The sequence below is a fragment of the Lytechinus variegatus genome, chromosome 1 (assembly GCF_018143015.1).
Source record: "Lytechinus variegatus isolate NC3 chromosome 1, Lvar_3.0, whole genome shotgun sequence".
In the NCBI taxonomy this organism is placed as follows: Eukaryota; Metazoa; Echinodermata; class Echinoidea; order Temnopleuroida; family Toxopneustidae; genus Lytechinus; species Lytechinus variegatus.
Window position 1 is genome coordinate 33,787,133 of NC_054740.1, and position 11,067 is coordinate 33,798,199.

Sequence of the window (11,067 nt, forward strand, 5' to 3'; positions counted from 1 at the left end):
TAAGGTCTTTGGTAGGGATATTATCACCCGCGTGCGCGTGACCGTGGATGCATTCATTCAATTCCGTAGATGCACCATGTCAATGCACACGCAAATGCCTTGATGAATTCGGAAAATTACTCTTACGTAACTTGATGGGTGGAGTTCGAGCGAAAATTTCCCCTCCTCGCATTGTCGTTTTCAGTTTTGTTCATTGTTCAGACGTAGCGATGCACTGATGGCCCCCTGATGGTGATGAATTAAGGGACGCTAGCCCCCCTGTCTATACACCCACAAATGTAATAATCGCCCACAAAATGTAATAACGCCCATAAATATAATAACACTTTACCCACAAATGTAATAATTTCGCCCACAAATGTAATAATGCACTTTACCCACGAATGTAATAATTTTTGATCGCCCACAAATGTAATAATGACTTTACCCACAAATGTAATAAATTTGAAGGGATTTTTGGCGAATCCGTTCTAAACTAAAATCCTATAGAAATGCGTTCATAAAGCACAAAGTGCAAAGTCTTTCTTGGGGATAAGTCCAAAGTCTTTTTTCCAGACTAAGCTCGATTCTCATTTTCATTCCACTGGAATATCGTTATCGTATCTTAGTTTGGACTATTGTAATTTTTTTAAATAACCGGGTCTGGAAAAAGACTTTGGACTTATATCATAATTTTTAAACAACCGGGTCTGGAAAAAAGACTTTGGACTTACATGATAATTTTTTTAAACAACCGGGTCTGGAAAAAAGACTGGACTTATATAATAGTTTTTGAAACAACCGGGTCTGGAAAAAGACTTTGGACTTATATCACAATTTTTAAACAACCGGGTCTGGAAAAAAGACTTTGGACTTACATGATAATTTTTTTAAACAACCGGGTCTGGAAAAAAGACTGGACTTATATAATAGTTTTTGAAACAACCGGGTCTGGAAAAAGACTTTGGACTTATCTCCAACAAAGACTTTGCGCTATAATTATGAAGGCATTACTATAGGATTTTAGTTTAGAACGGATTCGCCAAAAATCCCTTCAAATTTATTACATTTGTGGGTAAAGTCATTATTACATTTGTGGGCGATCAAAAATTATTACATTTGTGGGTAAAGTGTTATTACATTTGTGGGCGTTATTACATTTGTGGGTGCAACACCCCCCCCCCATTTTTAATGACTCAAAGGGGAAAAAAGAGAAAGAAAGAAGGGTAAAATCATACTACTCACTGAATACTATGTCAAAATCTATCAAATTATTTGATTTTGTAGTAAAAAAAAAAGAGAAATTAAGTTTTGCTCGCTTGCTAGTTGTAACTTTTTATATATACGTTTTGCCCAATAGGCCTACGCCATATCTGGCCCCATCAAAAATTTTGTCTAAGCCACTGCTGATTTATTTATGGCTCGTATTAAATATTAAGAGGAGCAAGAAGCAAACTCACTTAATAGCCCCGCCGCCTAATCAACAAATTCAACATATCTTCGCTTATATAGCTTAATATGACCCAATAAAGGGGTCAAGGTTCAATTCTAGCTAGGTTATTTAAACCGAAAGCCGGGTCTAATACCTCAGTCACATTCCCCTATGGCGGCCGTACGGCGAGTCGAAAACAATCGTTTAATACCTCGGTCACAATTACTCTACGGCGGCCGTACGGCTATACATAGGTGGTTTGAATAAAAATTAATAAAACGGCTTTTTCGACTCGCCGTATGGCCGGCGTAAAGCAAATGTGACCGAGGTATTACTCATTTTTATTCAAACCACCTTATGTCCCATGTCACGGCTGTTTTCGACCGCCGTAGGGGAATGTGACAATCAAAAGTGTTCTAACATGGTGCGCTTTCTTAAAGAACAAGTCCACCCCAACAAAAACTTGATTTGAATAAAAAGAGAAAAATTCAACAAGCATAACACTGAAAATTTCATCAAAATTGGATGTAAAGTAAGAAAGTTATGACATTTCAAAATTTCGCTTCATTTCACAAAATCAGTTATATGAACGAGCCATCTACATCGAAATGAGAGAGTTGATGATGTCATTCACTCACTATTTCTTTTGTTTTTTATTGTTTGAACTTTGAAATATGAAATATTTTGATTTTCTCGTCATTGTCATGTGAAATGAAATTTCATTCCTCCCTGAACACGTGGAATTCCATTATTTTAACATTTTGTGCTTCAGGCAAGGAGATCCTATATCGTCAAATTCGGACAAATTGAAATATTGTATAATTCAAACAATAAAAACAAAAGAAATAGTGAGTGAGTGACATCATCAACTCTCTCATTTGGATGTAACTGGCTCGTTCATAAGCGAAACTTTGAAATGTCATATACTTTCTTATTTTACATCCGATTTTGATGAAATCTTCAGCATTGTGCTTGTCTGAATTTTCTCATTTGATTCAAATCAACATTTTTCTGAGGTGGACTTGACCTTTAAGATACTTGAATCAGAAATATAATGATACAATAATCTTATGTTTCCGAGATAGGCGGGGGGCAGGCCAGAGGACCCCAAAGGAGATAGTGTCGCCCCGGGGGAGCACTCGACCAAAAAAGTGGTGGGGGTGTGCCGCGGGCGAGACAAAAAACGGGGGCCTTGGAGCGGGCTTATTGTAAAAAGGAGGGTCCTCGGAACGGGCTTCGGAACGACAATGCTTGTGAAAACGGGGGTCCTTGGAACGGATCGCCAGCGTGTTAGTGCGTATGCATCCCTATATGGAATTATCATGCGTGCATGATGCAGATAGCGCGGCCTCCGCCGGGGGAGCTCTGCGGCCGCTTTTCACCAAAATTGCAGCTCATTCAAAGCGATCAGAGCGGCGTAACGAAAAATATGCGAAGCTTTGGAGCGGATTTCTCTCTTCTTTTTTCTCGATAAGAAGAAAATGCTATGCCTTGGAGCGGCTTTCTTTGTTCTTTCTCTCAACAAGGCAAAAATGCTATGCCTTGGACGGAAATTTGAGTGTGAAAATGGGGGTCCCCTCCGCGGCAAATATTATATACTGAGTGCCCCCCCCCCCCGGAGTGTCGCTTCGTCACAACGGGACTTGCGCAAGAAATAAACTTTATTCTTTATAGCTCACGATTTTTATTTACTCCTTTCCCAGGACCAAAATCCAATTGAAACCAGTTGGATTTCCAACTGGTTTCAATTGGTTTCAATTGGTTTCAACTGGTTTCAATTGGTTTTAACTGGAATTTAACAATTTCCAGTTGAAACCAATTGAAACCAGTTGGGCAACTGGAAATCCTAACTGGAACCAGTTTATGCAACTGGAAATCCTAACTGGAACCAGTTGGGTAACTGGAAATGACTTCCAACTGGAAATGATTTCTAACTGGAACCAGTTGGGTAACTGGAAATCCTAAATGGAACCAATTGGGTAACTGGAGATGACTTCTAATTGGAAAGATGGGTAACTGAATTCTAATTGGAACCAGTTGGGTAACTGGAAATAAAACTGGAACCAGTTGGGTAACTGGAAATCCTAACTGGATCCAGTTGGGTAACTGGAAATGATTTCCAATTGGAAATTTTCCAGTTACCTAACTGGATCCAATTGAAACCAGTTAATTTGCATATTTTCTGCCAGTATGGAAAGATTAATGTTTTATGAGATTCATCATAATTTACAATGTATCTATTTATTTTTTTCGATTTGAAGTTCCACATTTTTTTCAGATAAGTGTTTCCGATACTTAGCAATGAAAACCATGTTCATAAATGTAATAGATTATAATTAAAACAGATTCAAAGATAATTAGTACACCACTAACTGTTACCAAATTACATCAAATAAAAATACATATATTTGAAGAACTCCAATATGAATATACATATGAAAGTCTGTATTTTATCAATGCCCTTTACATTGGTATTAATAGACAAATAACACTGCTTCTGTGTTGGCATGAGCAATAGTTATAGTGCAAAATTAATGCTAATTAATTTGTAACTAATTAAGTTCATTACAACTGGAAGTTCCAATTGGATCCAATTGGATCCAGTTGGAAACCAGTTGGTTTCAACTGGTTCCAGTTGAAAACCAGTTGCCTCCAACTGGTTTCAACTGGAACCAATTGAAACCAGTTGCCTCCAATTGGATTCAACTGGTTTTAATAGGGAAATTGGAACAACTGGAACCAATTGAAAACCAATTGAAACCAATAGCCAACTGGTTCCAGTTGCCCAATTGGTTTTAACTGGAACCAGTTGGCAACTGGTTTTCAATTGGAACCAGTTGTTCCAATTTCCCTATTGAAACCAGTTGGCCAACTGGTTTCAATTGGTTTTGTTCTAATTGGTTTCAACTGGATTTTGGTCCTGGGTTTTATCGATCATATTTTGTTCTTGTTAACTGATGCTGCGCTGGTTTCCAAGCAAAGATACTTCATTTAAAACAAAAGAGATCACAAACCACATAAGCGGAGGCCCACGTTGTAATTCCAGAATTCCACTGAACACAAGAACAAAAAGTTTGAGAAAATGAAAGTGGAAAACAACTGCACTGCATGCAAGTCCTTTGGGAGGAAAAGAAGGGGATTTCTTTTTTCAATAGGCCAATTGTCTCCTGAAATCCATGGTTAGTATTTTCAGTATTGAAATACATAAAGGGGTCACTGGCGTAAATCATGGGAATGGGGATATGCAGGATGAATTATACCATGTACTGGGCGGAAATCCCGGGGGGCAGGGGGACGTGTCCCCTAACCAAAATACTAGGGGGACACAATATTGTTCCCCTACTATTTTTGGTCTTTTATGATGAAAAGAAATGCATCATTAAAAATCGAAATAATACGTGTATTTTGGAGGAGATGACCTTACTTTTGGGCCCCCTCCTATTGGCGGAGCAAAATAAAAATGGAAAAAGGGGGAAAAGAAAAAAAGAAAAAAAGCGGAAAAAGAGGGGAAGAGAAGAGGAAAAATAAGAGAAGGGAGACGAGAGAATAAATAAGGCCAAGGGAAGACTTGGATAATGAGTTAAAAATATATTTCATATCACTATATTAAATTTTCGCTCGTGCTTCGCGCTCGCATAGCCTGTTCTATGAAATACATATCTTGCTCAATAGGCTGATATGTAGGCTACATATCAGCCTATTGAGCAAGATATGTATTTTATAGAACAGGCTATGCGAGCGCGAAGCACGAGCGAAAATTTAATATAGTGATAGCCTATATCAAGTTTTTAAATATGCAATGCATATTTCAGCTCAGACATCGAGCTTTCATTATTTTGTTTGATTTACAAATTGATTTCGTTTAAAATGTCCGTTTTATTGTGTGAATATCATTTGCCGCCTTTTGCGCTGTGTGCTCGCATTATTTGTTTATTCCATATTTTTTATATATCAATTCTATAACAAATTAATTAAAATCCCCTTTTTATAATGACAGTTTATCAAAATTTCGTTTCGCGATTTGCGCTCGCATTTTTGCGGCCCGCGGATCACGAACGGAAGTAGAGTACGGATATGCCTTGTCTGACCTGGGTCATCCAGGTTCGACACGGCTTTCTGTTTACGCCCGAAAAAGGGGCAACTCTAACTCGGCTCGCAGGTTGAAACCTACAATTTTGGCGGACAAAAAAAGCCGTGTTTGACACTTCTCGCGGATCACACCGATCACGTTTACACAGCAAAAAAAAATTGCCGTGTTGAGCACGGCTCGCGTGTCGAACCGAGCCGAATCACTGTGTAAACAAGGTGTGTAATTACAGGACACATGCATAGGCTTAAAATGGTGGCCTCAATCGTCACAGATTTGAACATTTGTGATGAAAATATATCACCGCCGGGAAGGGAGGGACCCCATTGACGAGTGGATATCATGCGTGTCCAAACAACCAAAGAACAGGGTGTGTGTTTTTTTTCTTTCAAGATTGGGCACGTTTATGGCGTGCCTTTTGTCATGTTTTTGCCGTACATACAGGCGAAAAACTCAGCAATTCGCTCTAAAAACTCATATTCGCTCGCCCAAACAAAGTTTATCACTCGAAAAACTCAGTTTTTCATTAGATAAACTTAGTGTTTCGTTTAATAAACATGGTTTTCGGATAAAATTAGTTTTCACTTGAACAGGATAGTTTTTCGATAAACTTAGTTTTACGATCGATAAACTATAAGTATTTCAATAAACATAGTGTTTAATTTGAAAAACAGAGTTTCGCGAAAAACTATACTTTTCGACATAAAGGTAAAGTGTATGATTGGTTGGTCTCAGACAAGGGCAATGAATCAATTTTGAAATTAAATACCTATATTATTGTTTTATTTTATCACGGAAAAGAAAAAAACATAGTGTTTGTTGATAAATAAAATAAATCTTTCTATATTGGGAAAAAAAATCAGTTTTTCGAATTTGAAAAACTTAATAGTTTATCGATTTTGATAAACTGAGATTGTTTTATTTTGATAATTTAAGAGTTCTTTATCATGTCGGTTCTGCAGTTAGGGATTTTCGGGGGTAAGAGTGCAAAAGGGGATCATTGTAATTGAGCCCATCCAGGGGCATTGGAAGCAGAGGGGTGAAATATGGGGCTCTCAGTGGGTCCAAAGCAAGTTTTTTGGGGGATGAGTGTAAGGGGATTTAAGTTGTATCTTGTCAATGGTGTCAAAGCGCTGGAAACTTGGGGCAGAAAGGGAACCTGCCCCCCCCTCCCCACAATATTTTTTTTTAGGTTGCAAAATTAGTTTTTCCCCCTTCCCTTTATGCGATTATTTGTCATTGGACATGGAGGACGGGCAAGAGGCTTAAAGATATTAGAAGAAATTCGATAGCGTGGGAGCAAAGTGACCGAGATCGTCATGGAGCACTTATACAGTAAAAAAAAAATAGCACGTTGTTTAAGCCTGTCACTTTAACAACAGGTTGTTTAAATTTTTGTAATTGTTAAAACTTTTTAAACAACTTGTTTAAAAAGTTTAAGCAGCTGTTCAAAAGGTTTAAACGGCTGTTTAAAAAGTTTAAACAGTATAGTTGTTAGAGTGACAGGCTTAAACAACGTGCTTAAAATTTTAAACAGCGTTTTTACAGTGTATGCATTTTTTAAGTTTGAAATTAAAAGAGTTCGTTGGGATGGACTTGTCCTTTAATCAAACAGTTGGTGAAATGCGACCGGGGTTATAAACGGGCATATTTTGTTATTGAGAGGTAAGGGTCCGTTTCACAGAGACTTACAATCGTAACTTTTCCATCATGGTAATTACCAAAGAAACCTTGATTGTGATTGGCTGCTGAGCCCTGTTACCATGGAAGCTGCCATTAAGTTACGACAGTTGGAAATTCTTTACATTGTCATTTTGTCGTTTCGGGTTTTGTACATGCTCATTTGAAAAAAAAGAGGGGGGCTCCAAACCCACCCCCCCCCCCCATTTCCCAAACATCAGTTCCGCGGCTTCTGTATTTGTTAGAATGTATTGACGAGTCTCGAGACAAATTCATAAAAAACAACAAAAACGTCCAAATTGATCATTTTCCGTTATATAAAAAGAATTTTACGAGAAAAACCGAATGAGCCTAAATCCTTTATAGAGGACGCTATTTTAGTAAACTTCTATTTGCGCGATTGACCAAAAAACTGTTGTTTAAAAAAAATGTTTTCCATGCCAATATTGTTGTTCATAGGTTTTTCTGTTTAATCTGAATATTTTGAATATTTTCATATAACGGCTATTGTGCGAGCTTTGAAGGTTTGCATGATTTTGAGAATAGATGGCTATGTTTTCGGTTTCATCATGCAAGATACTTCTGAAAAGGGTTGATGAGTGGTCTCGACGTTTCAAGCAAGTAAACTCTTCTCTTTTTTGGGAGTTCCCATTGAGGGGCTTTCACTATTTCTCGTGCGATCGTTTGCGATAATTGATTTGGTCACAAAATATGTTGCACAGAGTCGCAACGCTTGTAAGCAGTCAGGAAGCAGTCGCACCAACAGTTGTAAAAGGGGCTTTAATGATTCATCCAGTCATTATTTTAAAATATATTCTGTAGAATTCTGTAAAAATCATATTTACATACTAAGACATTTTCTTATTGCACTGCACTTAAATTAATTATTACCCTGTACTCATCCTGTTTATCTGTAAATTAATTTGCAATATTTCGAAACTGTTAAAATATCTATTTATCAAATCTTCTTTAACATGGACACTTTGCTGCACACTGAAATTCACTTTTTCTTTTAATATTATTTCAACTCGAAGTAACGTTAATTATTCTGTCTTTATCTACACAACAGATTTACTTTTTTTAAAATTTCAATCACTTGACCTTTGTCTCAACTACACCACTCATTTCTGCTTTTGTTCATTGTTGCCCTATTTGCTTGTTTCTGTATTTTTATCTCAAACACAATTGTAGTAAATCAGTTTATTTTCATTTCTATCAATTGCATTTGACATTTTATCAATGTAAATTCGATTTATGTTTTATCTCTCACCATTGTATAATTATACTATCTCAACATTTTCTTCCAGACCCGGACCAGTATAAAAATTAGGTTTCCATGTAGCGCTCTTCCCCCTTTGGCTGCTATTGCTCAAGCATTTTTTTTGCTTATATAGTGTGCCACTGCATTTGCTTTTTTTCATTACTTTGTCTTATCCTTATTGTATTCATGTCTAAAATTTTGTTTATACTATTATAAATCTGTCACATTACAATGTACTTTCATGTCATATTACGATTATGTTTTATGTATTGTAAAATTTATTTTAACTTTACAATAAATGCAGAAACTCCTGCAAAAAAAAAAATACTATCTCTATTGATTTTTTGAACATTTTCAGCCTGCGAGCTGCCTGTTTAACATATTTTCAATGTATACCATACCAATACAATTAAATTAAATTTTGATTAGATTAGAGTTCTGTTTAAATGATTATTTCCTCACTCGCTATGATCTCTCGTACAAATTCATGTACATTTTGGTTAACGAAGACAGGAAATTCGGAGGTCGGATGATATGATTTCGATACATAATGCGCCAGTCATGCATGCCAATAGAGCATTTGACTTACTAAATCACACTTTTAGGAAAGGTGCATCATGCAGTTTAGGGCACTGACTTGATATCATTGTATTAACTAAATTCATATTTAGTTGAAAATTATATAATTGAAATAAGTTTTCATAATTTAAATCTATATCTTTATTAATCTATATGTACTATTTCAGGGATGACTTATACACAGGCAACAGGTATATGAGATATTGACGACCTCGAGATGTTATGATTTCTGGGCGTGACTATGCAAGCTTAAAAGCGCCACCAAGATGTTGAGATAATTATCTTGGGAAGTCGACATCATGATAGCAAAAGATCAGATGACGAGATCCCGGATCTCATCATGTCGACATCTATTAGAAGAGGTGATCAGACTGACAAGATCTCGGATCTCATCATGTCGACATCTATTAGAAGAGATGCTCAGATGACAAGATCCCGGATCTCATTATGTTGACATCATTTTAGAAGAGATGATTGATTGATTTATTGATTTATTTATTTCCGTTTCACAGTAATATAATGAACATAACAATAATATAATAAACATAACAAAACAAGGTCGAAAATACTACGAAATATAATATGTATATATAAATAATCATAAATTTAAAGAACACAATTGAGTAAATAAATTTATCAGAAATGACATTTGTATTTGAAAGTAAAACGGAGGGACTTGCCGAAAAAAGCAAAGCTTGTACAGGAGGCAAGCCCCTAACTTAGTTTCATTATAAAACTACAACAACTAAATATTGGGTGGTAATGATAAATTTGTTTAAAAATAAATACAATTTTTGTGCACTTGAAAAAACGTAACTGATGGGTCATGTAAAGAAGTATTTACGTTATACAATATTTTAAGAGAGGGGGATGATCAGATAACAAGATCCTGGATCTCGTCATGTCGAAATCCTTTAGAAGAGATGATCAGATGAAAAGATCCTGGATCTTGTCATGTCGACATCTTTTAGAAGAGATGATCAGATGCCAAGATCCCGGATCTCGTCATTTCGACATCTTGAAGAGATGATCAGATAACAAGATCCCGCATCTCGTCATGTTGACATCTTTCAGAAGAGAAGATCAGATAACAAGATCCCGTATTTCATCATGTCGACATGACGAGATCCAGGATCTTGTCACCTGATCATCTCTTCTGAAAGATGTCGACATAATGAGATCAGGGATCTTGTCATCTGATCATCTCTTCTAAAAGATGTCGACATGATGAGATCCGGGATCTTGTCATCTGATCATCTCTTCTTAAAGATGTGGACATGATGAGATCCGGGATCTCGTCATCTGGTCTTTTTGCTTGCAAGATGTCGACTTCCCGATATAACTATCTCAGCATCTGGGTGGCACTTTGAAGCTTCCATATGTGACAGCTATGACATAGATTCCATATGTTGCTCGAGCAACTAGCGTTCACGCGTGTTAGTGATATCGGGTCCGGTCTGAGCGTTTCTGGCTTACCGCGCGTTTGTTAGCCGACACAGCCAGCGTGCATTAGTGGGTGAACCGGTTTTAGACTGAAATGTATTCATTAAATAGTAGACTTGTTAAGAGGTTGAACGCTGCATTTTTTAGTACAAATGTCCCACTTGGCACAAATGTTCCTTGAGTCAAAAGAAAAAAAAGATTCATCCAAAGAGACACGCTGTATCTTTGCAAATAAGCAAGTGATTTGCATAAATTTGCATATTATGTCGATATAGTAAAAACAAGTATTTCAGAATATATATTGAACCAGAACTGCCCTAAAATTGGAAATAAAGACTTAGGGCAAGAAAGGGAAGAAAATTGTTGTTAAATAATTGGGATATCCTTGTTTATTATTACCTAATTTACATAAATTATGGAAATTGTTTTTTTTTTCTTTTTAGCAAGTATATAAATATGTTTCTGATAATGATATACTTTCAAACAATCGGTTTGGATTTCGCCCCAATTATTCAACAAATACAGCCCTCTTACAATTACAGAAAATATTCGTAAAGAATTGGATATTGGGCACGCTGTTGGCTTAGTATCGCTTGACCTTCGGAA